The sequence below is a fragment of the Apodemus sylvaticus genome, chromosome 12 (genome assembly GCF_947179515.1).
Source record: "Apodemus sylvaticus chromosome 12, mApoSyl1.1, whole genome shotgun sequence".
NCBI classification, from domain to species: Eukaryota; Metazoa; Chordata; class Mammalia; order Rodentia; family Muridae; genus Apodemus; species Apodemus sylvaticus.
In genome coordinates this window covers 11508538-11522805 of record NC_067483.1, presented here as the reverse complement: position 1 = coordinate 11522805, position 14268 = coordinate 11508538, and the positions used below count along the sequence as shown (strand labels likewise).

The following is a 14268-nucleotide window of genomic DNA, read 5'->3' as shown; positions in this document are numbered from 1 at the left end:
CCAAATGCAAGGGCACCCTCATTCATAAAAGAAACTTACTAAAGCTCAAAGCACACATTGCACCTAACACAATATTTTTGGGTGACTTCAACACTCCACTCTCCTCAATGGAGTGATCAGGAAAACAGAAAATAAACAGGGGCACAGTAAAACTAATTGAAGCTTGGAACCAATTGGATTTGACTGATATTTATAGAACATTTTACCCTAAAGCAAAAGAATATACCTTTTCCTAAGCAGCCCATGGTACCTTCTCCAAAATTGACCATATAATTGGTCACAAGACAGACCTCAAAAAATATAAGATCATACTAATCCCATGCCTCCTATCAGATCACTATGGATAAGAGAGGTCTTCAACAGCAACAAAAACAACAGAAAGTCCACATACACATGGAGGCTGAATAATACTCTACTCAAAGACACCCTGGCCAAAGAAGAAATAAAGAAAGAAATCAGAAACATTTTACATTTAAATGAAAACGAAGGCACAACATACCCAAATCTTCAGGACACAATGAAAGCAGTGCTAAGAAGAAAACTCATAGCCCTGAGTACCTCCAAAAATAAAATGAAGAGAGCATATACTAGCAGCATATTGACACACCTGAAAGCCCTGGAACATAAAAGAAGCCAATTTACGAAGTAGTAGAAGACAGGAAATAATCAAACTCAGAGTTGAAATCAGTCAAGTAGAAACAAAGAGAACCATACAAAGAATCAATGAATCCAGGAGTTGGTTCTTTGAGAAAATCCACAAGATAGATAAACCCTTAGCCAGACTGACCAAAGGGCACAGAGTAAGTATCCAAATTAACTAAATTAGAAAGGAAAAGGGGGATATAACAACAGAAACTGAGGAAATTTAAAAAATCATCAGATCCTACTACAAAAGCTTATACTCAACACTACTGGAGAATCTGGAGGAAATGGACAATTTCCTAGACAGATACCAAGTGCCAAAATTCAATCAGGACCAAAGAGATCATCTAAACAGTCCCATAACCCCTAAAAAATAGAAGGTGTCATAGAAAGTCTTCCAACCAAAAAAAGCACAGGACCAGATGATTTCAGTGCAGAATTCTCTCAGACCTTCAAAGAAGACCTATTACCAATACTCTTCAAACTATTCCACAAAATAGAAACAGAAGGAACACTACCAAATTCCTTCTATGACTCCACAATTAAGCTGATAACAAAACCAAACATAGATCCAACAAAGAAATTGAATTTCAGACCAATTTCCCTTATGAACATCGATGCAAAAATACTCATTAAAATTATTGCCAACCAAATCCAAGAACACATAAAAACGATCATCCACCATGATCAAGTAGGCTTTATCCCAGGGATGCAGGGTTGGTTCAATATATGAAAATCCATCAATGCAATCCACTACATAAACAAACTCAAAGAAAAATAAACACAGGGTCATTTCATTGGATGCTGAAAAAGCATTCGAGAAAATTCAGCATCCTTTCATGCTTAAAGTCTTGGAAAGAACAGGAATTCAAGGCCCATACCTAAACATAGTAAATGCAATATACAGCAAACCGGTAGCCAGCATCAAACTAAATAGAGAGAAACTTGAAGCAATCCCACTAAAATCAGGGACTAGACAGGGCTGCCCCCTTTCTACTTATCTCTTCAATATTGTACTTGATGTACTAGCTCAGGCAATAGACAACATCAGGAGGTGAACGGGATACAAATTGAAAAGGAAGAAGTCAAACTATCATTATTTGCAGATGATATGATAGTCTACCTAAGTTTCCCAAAGAACTCCACTAGAGAACTCCTACAGCTGATAAACAACTTCAGCAAAGTGGCAGGTTATAAAATCAACTCAAGGAAATCAGTAGCCTTCCTATACTCAAAGCATAAGTAGTCTGAGAAAGAAATTAGGGAAATGACAACCTTTATAATAGCCACAAACAGTATAAAGTAATTTGGGGGTGATTCTTACCAAACATGTGAAAGATCTGAATGTCAAGAACTTCAAGACTCTGTAGAAGGAAATGGAAGAAGACTTCAAAAAATGGAAAAACCTCCCATGCTCATGGATCGGCAGGATTAATATCGTTAAAATGGCCATTTTTCCAAAAGCAATCTACAGATTCAATGCAATATCCATCAAAATCCCAACTCTATTCTTCATAGAGTTAGAAAGAGCAATTCTCAAATTCATCTGGAATAACAAAAAACCCAGGATAGCTAAAAGTATTTTCAACAACAAAAGAAATTCTGGGGGAATCAGTTTCCCTGACCTCAAGCAGTACTACAGAACAATAGTGTTAAAAACTGCATGATATTGGTACAGTGACAGGCATTTATATCAATGGAACAGGATTGAAAATCCAGAAATGAATCCACACACCTCTGGCCGCTTGATCCTCAACAAAGAGGCTGAAAACATCCAACAGAAAAAAGATAGCCTTTTCAACAAATGGTGCTGGTTCAACTGTAGGTCAGCATGAAGAAAAATGTGAATAGTTCCATCATTGTCTTCTTGTACTAAGCTCAACTCCAAATAGATCAAGGACCTAAACATAAAACCAGACACTCTGAAGGTAACAGAAAAGAAACTGGGAAAGACCCTTGAGTACATCTGTACAGGGGGAAAGTTTCTGAACAGATCACCAATAGCGTATGCTCTAAGATTAAGAATTGACAGGGAATTCCATAACAGGGAAGCGGGAAGGGGTACATGGAGAACAGGGGGAGGAAAGAGGGCTTATGCGACTTGTGGGGAGTAGAGACCCAGAAAAGGGGAAATTATTTGAAATGTAAATTAAAAATCTATCAATAAGAAAAGACAAAAATGAAAAAAAAGTACAACTCACCAATAAATATATAAAAAATTCAAAGAAAAAAAAAGAATTGACAAATGGGACCTCATAAAATTACAAAGTTTCTGTAAGGCAAAGGACACCATCAAAAGGACAAATTGGCAACCAACAAATTGGGAAAAGATCTTCACCAATCCTACATCAGATAGAGGGCTAATATCTAATATAAACAAAGAACTCAAGAGGTTAGACCCCAAAAAACCAAATAACCCTATTAAAATATTGGGTACAGAGTTAAACACAGAATTCTCACCTGAAGAACTTTGGATGGCACAGAAGCATCTTAAAAAATGCTCAGCTTCATTACTCGTTAGGGAAATGCAAATCAAAACAACACTGAGATTTCACCTTACAGGATTCAGAATGGCTAAGATTAAAAATTCAGGAGACAACAGGTGTTGGTGAGGATGTGGAGAAAGAGAAACACTCCTCCACTGCTGGTGGGGTTGCAAATTGGCACAACCATACTGGAAATCAGTCTGGCAGTTCTTCAGAAAACTGGGCATGTCACTTCTGGAAGATCCTTCTATACCACTCCTGGGCATATACCCAGAAGATTTCCCACCATGTAATAAGGATACATGCTCCACTATGTTCATACCAGCCCTGTTTACAATAGCCAGAAGCTGGAAAGAACCCAGGTTTCCCTCAACAGAAGAATGGATGCAAAAAATGTGGTATATATACACAATGGAGTACTATTCAGCCATTAGAAACAATGAATTCATAAAATTCTTAGGCAAATGGATGGAGCTGGAGAACATCATACTAAGTGAGGTAACCCAGTCTCAAAAGATCCATCATGGTATGCACTCACTAATAAGTGGATATTAACCTAGAAAATTAGAATACCCAAAACATAATCCACACATCAAATGAGGTACAAGAAGATTGGAGGAGTGGCCCCTTGTTCTGGAAAGACTCAGTGTAGCAGTATAGTTCAAAACCAGAACAGGGAAGTGGGAAGGGGTGGGTGGGATAACAGGGGGAGGGATGGAGGCTTATGGGACTTTTGGGGAGTGGGGGGCCAGAAAAGGGGAAATCATTTGAAATATAAATAAAAATTATATCGAATAAAAGAAAAAGTAAAAGAAAAAAACAAATAAAAAAAAATCTGTGTCTATCACCTTGCACAGGAATTTTCTCCAGATAGATTGTATATATAAAGGTGAAAATTAAAACAACCAAAGTGCTATTAAAACAGAGAATCAGTATCTTATTAAATGACTCAGTTGTAAAAGGACTGTATGAATAGGACTCCAACTTGACCCAAAAACTAAGGGCAATTATTGACAAGTGGAACTTCAATTCAAAACATTCTACTACTAAAGCATTAAATAACTAGTACTTGTTGGAGAGAATGTTTAAAAATTGGAGAGAATCTTTGCCACCTATACTTCAGATAGAGTTCTAATATCCAGAATACAGAAAGAATTCAAAATACAATGCCAAAAGGCAAACAAACACAAAACAGTGACTCATTGAAAATGTAGCCCTAGGACCAAAACGTAGAGTACTCTAAAGAAAGATATATGTTATTGGTACATAAATACACACACACACACCCATGAGAAAGAGAGAGAGAGAAAGAGAGAGAGAGAGAGAGAGAGAGAGAGAGAGAGAGAGAGAGAGAGAGAGAGAAGGAGAAAGAGAGAGTGGAAGAGAAAGACAGAGAGACAGAGACAGAGAAACAGAGAGAGACAGAGACAGACAGAACATATTTGCAGACCATTAAAATAAGATGCAAATATGAGAAAAGTATAAAATATGAGGAATGAAACTCAAAACTTGGAGATTTTATCTTAACCCAGTCCATCAACACTACAACAGAAAAGAGAAGGATATCTGAGGAAAGGATCTTTCATGCACTGTTTTTGGAATGTTAGCTGGTACAGGCACTAAGAAAATCAATTAAAGGAACCCTCAAAATGCTAAAAATATTTGTCATATGAACCTGCTATGCAACTTCTTAATATATACCCAAAGGATTTGATATTACATTCTAAAGATATTTGGACACTGTTGTACTGTTCACAATAGTTAGAAAATGGAAACAACATAAATAGTCTTCAATTAATGGTTGAATAATAAACATGTCATTCATATATATTCTGAAAGACTATTCAGGTATAATAAAAAGTGAAACCACAATATTTGCAGAAAATAGTTGGAATTTTAAAAAATCATGTTGAATGAGGTAACCCAGATGCAGAGTAAAAACATTCCATAGTTTGTCTCATCTGTAGTTCCTAGTACTAAATCTTGAGATGGAAGTAATATCCTAAAAGAAATACAGAAATCAGAAAATCATATCAAAACCATTACAGGAGCCAGATGAATTTGGAAGAGTAAAAGAAAAGGCAAGGTATGTGTAATTTAATGGAGAACACTGGAAAACCAGGAGAGGGCTCTATTAAAGAAAACAGGAGATAAATATCGGAGGCACAATTGTCATATTTTAGAAACAGTATCAGAAAAATTCATATGGAACAACATTATTAACTACCTAAGTAAAAATAATTATGATGAGGCTGGGGGAAAGGAGCCCCTGTATCCAGCCCAACTTGGGATGCATTTCAAGGGAAGGCTCCAAGGCCTAACATTATTATTGATGTTATAGAGTACTTACATACAGGATCCTAGCATTCCTGTCCTCCTAGAGGCCCAAGAAGCAGCTAACTAAGACAAATGCAGATACTTACATCCAACCAATGGACTGAAATCAGGGATTACTGTGGTTGAATTAGGGAAAAGCTGGAAGAAGCTGAGAAGGTGGGACAACCCATAGGAAGACAAGTTGTCTCAACTAACCCAGACCCACTGGTCCAATGCCCCAGACACATGTACAGCAGAAGATTGCTTGGTCTGGACTCAATGACAGAAGATGCACCGAACCCTTGTGCTTAACCCTTGAGAGACTTGAGGTCCTAGGGAGCAGATGAATGGGGCTGAGAAGGGGAGCTAGTAGGGACATCCTCTTGGATACATGGGAGAGGGGAAATGGTATGAAGAACAGAGGTAGGGCAGACCAGGGGTGGGTGAAATTACTACACTGTTAAGAAAATCAAAGTAATAGGGACTCATGGCTCCCACTGCATATGTAGCAGAGTATGAGGCTTTCTGTGGCATCAGTGGCAGGAGAGGCCCTTGGTCCTGTGAAGGCTCAATGCCCCAGTGTAGGGGAATGAAAGCCAGAGCAGTGAGGCAGGAGTTGATGGGTGGGTGGGAAAGGACCCTCATTGAAGCAAGGGGAAGGCAGATGGGATAGGCATTTATGGAGGGGAAACAGGGAAAGGGGATAACACTTGAAATGTAAATAAATATAATATCCAATAAAAATTGTGATGTGTATAAGTCTATGTCTGAATATACATACATAGTTTAAACTTTCCTTATCTGGGATAAAAATGCTCTCACCAAGTGCCAAAGTTCATCGAACAAATCCTTAACACCAAGTATGAGAATCTTTCTTTTTGTATGTATGTCAGGCATGTCCAATAGACTCGGCAAATATTGCAGGTTGTTGCCAATGTCCTTGTGACCTCCACTCTTGAGCAGTAAACGATGAGTCTCTACAGGTGAAGACATTGTGCACTTTAAACACTGGTGCCAGAAAACTTAGTTAAAACTGGACTGCTGGCCTCTTCTTTGAGTGCTAGCTTTCATGGTTTTGGTAGGTTTGACGGCAGTTTCCAAAGGAACAAAGCATTTAATAATGGTATATAGCTATGTTGCCTGTGAGTCAAAACAATGACCTGTATGGTACAATAATGCAAAGATTGTACCAGTACCATGCATCCCTAGGTTTTTTTTAACAGCCCACTATTTGTACCTAATAGCCACTCAACTAGTGGGAAATCATGCCTTATATAAGATATCTAGCCAACTATCCAGGGCTAATAAAAATTATGATTCTCAGAGAAAGATTTAAACCATAATTTTGCTAAGCTAATGGAATCCCTAATCTTCTGCATGTTCATTTTTACACTCATAGATAAATGTCTTCTCCATTGTTTTTTGAAGAAAATTATCTTTACAACAAATGGGGACCATAACAAACAACCACATGCAGTCAAATTTAGAGTTGGTGTTTAGTACTAACTGAAACAATGTCTGCACCTAAATCTCAGGGTTTAATAGGGAAGAAAGATTAGAAAGACAGAGGTAGAGTAACTGGAGTTTGCTCTGAGATGGACTCTCCTTTTAATGGCAGAAAACACATGACTAAAGTCAAACCAATGTGACTCACTAAACCTGATTTAAACTAGTATGACATCAATAGACATGCTTATATATTCGTTCAATTTCTCATTAGGCTTCAACCCTGCACAAAAATCTTAAGTTCCTACTGAATGCTCAGAAAGAGACTATTCCCCACTGAAGAGCTTCAGGAAAAGAGTCTGCCCCAGTAAGGATGATGCTACCTGAATATCCAATATTAAATGCTGAGCCTTGAAAACATTATACAAATAAAATTAATGTATTGGATATTTCTGTTTCTTTGGAAACTTAGTTAAGTCACATGATGTATTTCAGGAAACTATTGTGAGCAGATGGTTTGCTGAAACAGACATGTGAAAGAATGTTGGCTGAAGGAGACACATGAGAGTGATTGTTAGGCTTTACTGGGGCAGTTGCTTGAGAAGGCACATGATGTTTGGAAAGAGTATAACTGGAAGCTCATAAACACTGAAAGGAAATTCTTTGATAGCTATGCAATACTTCCCAGGTCTTAACTCACTGTGCAACATTTCATTGATATTCACTGGTGTTTTCTGGCCTTCACTTCATCTACAGAAAGGTGTCAAAGGAATACTCAGAGTTTTCCAGCTGATTCTCACCATTTCTTTTGATTCTGCAGATCCTTGTGTTCTATACTGGATCAAGCTGCTGCTACTGGTTCATGTTCGTTGGTTGCATTTAGACTGAACTTCTGCTACTGATTCTGGTTTTGTGTTTACTATTGCATTGAACTGCTGACATCATGACAATGAAGAAACTATACATTATATATTACTCATATTCTGTCTCATACAGGTTTGCCTGGTCCACTAGCTCAAGAAAATAAATGAAATTGAGCAATGACTAATAGGAAAAGAGTTAAAAGTCCCAAATTTTCAAGAGAAACATCATATGGGAAAGGTTTAAAGAAAAAAAAAATCTCACTTGGCAATATTCCCCACACACACCAAAAAGTGAAAAATGTCGTATTTGTTCTCTATACAACCAAACTGTTACCTGCGGGTAGAAACCCCAGCAATAACAAATAAATAACATAGGGTAGATGATTGTTTTTCAATTTAGAGAATTTTGAAAACGATGGTGTATGTACAATACAGTTTACAGGTATACAAAGTTGTAATGGTCAACTTCTTTAAATTCTGAAATGGCAGACTCTGTAGTTACACACTTAGTAGAAATAATGGCAATTATGGGGATGCCTGCACAAATTAAGACTGATAATGCTCTTCCATATGTATCCAATACTCCTGCATGTGGATGCAATAAGATGAAGCAATTCTTAGCATATTACTATATAAAGTATATTACTGGTACACTACATAATCCCACAGGACAACCAGTTACAGAAAAAATCAATTGTACATTAAAAGAGATGGTTATTAGATAGTGGTTATCCATAATTACAATTGGAATTGCCCCAAAGAACTACTTCTAAACATATAAACAACCCAATTGTCCTGCTAACCATCTATCCTCCATAATGTTGGATAATGGGCAAGAAGGGAGGTTGATGAATTTAAGAGCACTAAAAAACATTGCCTTTGAAAAATTTAAGATTATATATACAGAATGAATATGTTATATTTATATATTTAGGAATACACACAAACAAGCACAAAATTGTATCTTTTGATTTAATGGGTACAGTAGTACCACCCCAAGATTTTGATCTTTCAATTAGTGACTAGGGAATTCCTTATATATTTTGTTACCAATTCTTTATCCTTTTTATCAAAATGTGGTTGTGTATTTCCTCATATTATAATTAAGTTACTATTTTATCTTCATATTATTGAGTTTTGAGAGGATTTCTATATTATCTAAAGAATTTGAAAATATTCTTCTCAGTCTATATCTAATTTCTTCATTTTCTTCACAAGAGTTTCACAGAACATTTTCTTAAACTTGACATTTACAAGGTATTAGAAACCATATCATTAGATACTTGTATAAAGTAAGCCCCTTGAAAGTTAATCTAACAGACTGGGAATGCACAGCTTGCTCCAGTGCCTTGGCACCACAGAGCTTAGGTTCCAGTCCTGAGGCCTCTGGCGGGAGCCTTCAGATCTCTGCTGCGGGATCCAGAACAGCCTGGGCTGCAACACCACATCTCCAGGTCCTGCAGGAGGCCGGAGGGGCACCTGGAAGGCCGGCTGTGAGGAGTCAGTATGCACTGGTGAGACCAGCAGGCTGCTGCAGGAGCCTTCAGGTGTCTGCTTTGGATCTGAGCAGCCTGGGCCACAGTACTCAGTCTCCAGGAAGTGCAAGAGGCCTGGTGTGCACCTTGAGGCAGACTGGAAGCACACAGCTTGCTCCAGTGGGTAGGTACCACAGAGCTTACATTCCAGTCCTAAGACCTCTGGCGGGAGCCTTCAGATCTCCGCTTGGGGATCCAGAACAGCCTGGGCTGCAACACCACATCTCCAGGTCCTGCAAAAGGCCAGAGTGGCACCCAGAAGTCCGGCTGGGAGGAGTCAGTGGGCTCTGGTGTGTTCAGCAGGCCCTGGCAGGAGCCTTCAGGTGTCTGCTTCAGGATCTGAGCAGCCTGGGACACAGCACCCTGTCTCCAGGCAGTGCAGCTGTGTACCAGAGGCCACCTGGGAAGAGGCAGCTTGCACTGGTGAGTCCAGCATTGACAAGACCAACTAACACCAGTGAGAACTAGATGGCAAAAGGCAAACACAAGAATGTCACTAGCAGAAATCAAGGCAATATGGCAGCATCTGAACCCAATTCTCCTTTAACAGCATGTCCTGGATATCCCATCACACCAGAAAAACAAGATTTGGATTTAAAATCACTGGTCATGATGCTGGTAGAGGAACACATGAAGGACATACTTAAAGAAATTCAGGAGAAAATGGATCAAAAGTTAGAAGGCCTTACAAGGGAAACACAAAAATCATTGAAAGAAATTCAGGAGAATACAAAAGCCAATAAGGAGGAAACACAAAAATCACTTAAAGAAATACAGGAGAACTTTGGTCAACAGGCTGAGGTCATGAAAGAGGAAACACAAAAATCTCTTAAAGAATTAAAGGAAAGCATAAACAAGTAAGTGAAGAAGTTGAGCAAAACCATCCAGGATCTAAAATCAGTAGAAACAACTAAGAATGTTGGGGTTTTGTCTAAGCTCCACCCCACAGTTACCTGGCAATAGCCAGGTATGCCCTGCCCCAGAGATCTGGCCCAGTATAAGAGGGGCTACTTGCTCCTCCTCTCTCTCTTTGCTCTCCACTCTCCCACATACTCTCATGTCTCTGCCCCTGGGGCTCTTCCCCCCACTCCACGTGGTCATGGCCGGCCTCCACTCTCTCCTCTCTCTCTCTCTCTCTCTCTCTCTCTCTCTCTCTCTCTCTCTCTCTCTCTCTCTCTCTCTCTCTCTCCCTCTCCCTCTCTCTCTCCCTCTCCCTCTCTACCTCTACCACTAACTCCCATCCCCTATTCTGAATAAACTCTATTCTATACCATGTCTGTGTGTGTGTGGTCCCTCAGGGGCAGAGGTGCCCAGGCAAGGGCCCGCCTGGACACCTTCCCCCACGCCGCCTAGCCACACTCACCTAACCTATACTCCCCCCTTTAAGGCCCTTCATCATCCTGCTGCTGAAAATCCTCACCTAACTTCAAAATCCTTCAAAGAAAACTCAAAGGGAGACAACTTTGCAGATAGAAAACCTTGGGAAGAAATCAGAGGACATAGATACAAATATCAAGAACAGAATACCAGAGATAGAAGAAAGAATCTCAGATGCTGAAGATACCATAGAAACCATGGACTCAACAGTTAAAGAAAATGCAAAATGCAAAAAACTTGTAACCTAAAACATCCAGGAAATCCAGGACACATTGAGAAGATGAAACCTAAGGACTATAGGCATAGATGAGAGTGAAGATTTAGAGCTTAAAAGGCCAGCAAATATCTTCAATAAAATTATGGAAGAAAACATTCCTAACCTAAAGAGAGAGATGCCAATGAATATACAAGAAGCCTATAGAACTCCAAACAGACTGGACCAGAACAGAAATACCTCATGTCACATAATAATAAAAACACCAAATGTACTAAACAAAGAAAAAATATTAAAGGCAGTAAGAGAAAAAGGCCAAGTAACATATAAAGGAAGACCTATCAGAATCACACCAGATTTCTCTCCTGAGACTATGAAAGCTAGAAGATCCTAGGCAGATCTCATGCAGACTCTAAGAGAACACAAATGCCAGCCAAAACTACTATACCCAGGAAAATTCTCAATCACCATAGAGGGAGAAATTAAGATATTCCATGACAAAACCAAGTTTACCCAATATCTAACCACAAACCCAGCCTTTCAAAGGATAATAGGATGAAAACAGCAATACAAGGAGGGAATCTTCACCCTGGAAAAACCAAGATAGTAACCTTCTTTCATTAAACCCAAAAGAAGTTAACCAATCAAATTAAAAAATAACACCAAAAATAAAAGGAAGTAATACTCACTATTCCTTAATATCTCTTAACATCAATGGACTCAATTCCCCCCAAAAAGGCATAGACTAACCTACTAGATACATAAACAGGATCCTACATTTTGCTGCATACAGGAAACATACCTCAGGGTCAAAGAAAAACACTACCTTAGAGTAAAAGACTGGAAGACAATTTTACAAGCAAATGGTCTCAGGAAATAAGCTGGAGTAGCCATTCTAATATCAGATAAAATTGACTTTCAACCCAAAGTCATCAAAAGAGACCCTGAGAGACACTTCTTGCTGGTCAAAGGAAAAATACAACAAGAACTCTCAATCCTGAACATCTATGCTCCAAATGCAAGGGCACCCTCATTCATAAAAGAAACTTTATTAAAGCTCAAAGGACACATTCACCTAACACAATAATTGTGGGTGACTTCAACACTGCACTTTCCTCAATGGACCGATCAGGAAAACAGAAACTGAACAGGAACACAGTGAAACTAATGGAAGCTTTGGACCAATTAAATTTAACAGATGTATATAGAACATTCTTTCCTAAAGCAAAAGAACATATATTTTTCTCAGCCCCTCATGGTACCTTCTCCAAAATCAACCATATAATTGGTCACAAGACAGACCTCAAGAAATATAAGAAGATCGAATTAATTACATGCCTCCTATCAGATCACTATGGAGTAAAAGTGGTATTCAATAGCAACAAAAACAACAAAAAACCCACATACAAGTGGAAACTGAACAATATTCTACTCAATGATACCTTGGTCAAGGAAGAAATAAAGAAAGAAATTAAAGACTTTTTAGAACTTAATGAAAATGAAGACACAACATACCCAAATCTATGTGACACAATGAAAACAGTGCTAAAAGGAAAACTCATAGCCCTGAGTGCCTCCAAAAAGAAAATGGAGAGAGCATACACTAACAGCTTAATGACATGCCAGAAGGCCCTGGAACAAAAAGAAGTTACTTCACCCAGGAGGAGTAGAAGGCAGGAAATCATCAAACTAAGGGCCGAAATCAATCAAGTAGAAACAAAGAGAACCATACAAAGAATCAGCAAAACCATGAGCTGGTTCTTTGAGAAAATCAACAAGATAGATAAACCCTTTGCCAGACTAACCAAAGGGCACAGGGACAGTATCCAGATTAACAAACTTAGAAAGGAAAAGGGAGATATAACAACAGAAACTGAGGAAATTCAAAATGTCATTAGATCCTACTAGAAAAGACTATACTCAACACAACTGGAGAATCTGGAGGAAATGGACAGTTTCCTAGACAGATATCCACCTTTGCGCAGTGGCAGTATCGTAGCCAATGAGGTTTTTTCGAGGCGCGATTATTGCTAATTGAAAACTTTTCCTATACAGATATCCGACACCAAAATTAAATCAGGATCAAATAGATCATCTAAACAGTCCCATAACACCCAAAAAAATAAAAAGGGTCATAGAAAGTCTCCCAACCAAAAAAACCACAAGACCAGATGGCTTCAGTGCAGAGTTCTATCATGCATTCATAGAAGACCTAACACCAATACTCTTCAAACTATTCCACAAAATAGAAACAGAAGGAACTCTACCTAACTCGTTCTATGAAGCCATAATTACACTGATACCAAAAACACACAAAGATCCAACAAAGAAAGAGAACTTCAGGCCAATTTCTATTAAGAATATTGATGCTAAAATACTTAATAAAATTCTTGCCTAGTGAATCAAAGAACACATCAAAATGATCATCCACCATGATCAAGTAGGCTCATCCCCGGTATGCAGGGATGGTTCAATATGAGGTAATCGATTAATGCTATCCACTACATAAAAAAACTCAAAGAAAAAAAACATATGATCATCTCATTAGATGCAGAAAAATCATTTGACAAAATTCAGCATCCTTTCATGCTAAAAGTCTTGGAAAGAACAGGAATTCAAGGCCCATACCTAAACATAGTTAAAGCAATATACAGCTAACCAGTAGCCAACATCAAACTAAATGGAAACTTGAAGCAATCCCATTAAAATCAGGGACTAGACAAGGCTGTTCTCTCTCTCCATATCTTTTCAATATAGTACTTGATGTTCTAGGTAGAGCAATTAGACAACATGATGAGGTCAAGGGGATACAAATTGGAAAGGAAGAAGTCAAATTATCACTATTTGCAGATGATATGATAGTCTACTTAAGTGACCCGAAAACCTCCACCAGAGAACTCCTATAGATGATAAACAACTTCAGCAAAGTGGCTGGTTATAAAATCAACTCAACAAATCAGTTGCTTTCCTATACTCAAAGGATAAGCAGGCTGAGAAAGAAGTTAGGGAAATGAGACCCTTCACAATAGCCACAAACAATATAAAGTATCTTGGTGTGACTCTAACCAAGCAAGTGAAAGATCTATACGACAAGAACTTCAGGTCTCTGAAGAAGGAAATCGAAGAAGACCTCAGAATATAGAGAAATCTGCCATGCTCATGGATCGGCAGGATTATTATAGTTAAAATGGTCATCTTTCCAAAAGCAATCTACAGATTCAATGCAATCCCAATCAAAATCCCAACTCAGTTCTTCACAGAGTTAGAAAAAGTAATTCTCAAATTCATCTGGAATAAGAAAAAACACAGGATAGCTAAAACTACTCTCAACAACAAAAGAAATTCTGGAGGAATCAGTATCCCTGACTTCAAGCAATACAACAGAGCAA

The 14268-nt window shown here is 38.4% G+C and overlaps 1 pseudogene; it reads left to right on the top strand.

The window, feature by feature from the left end:
• Positions 1–12852: 12852 nt before the first annotated feature.
• Positions 12853–12934, top strand: LOC127697997 (uncharacterized; annotated as a pseudogene).
• The last annotated feature ends 1334 nt before the right edge of the window (positions 12935–14268 follow it).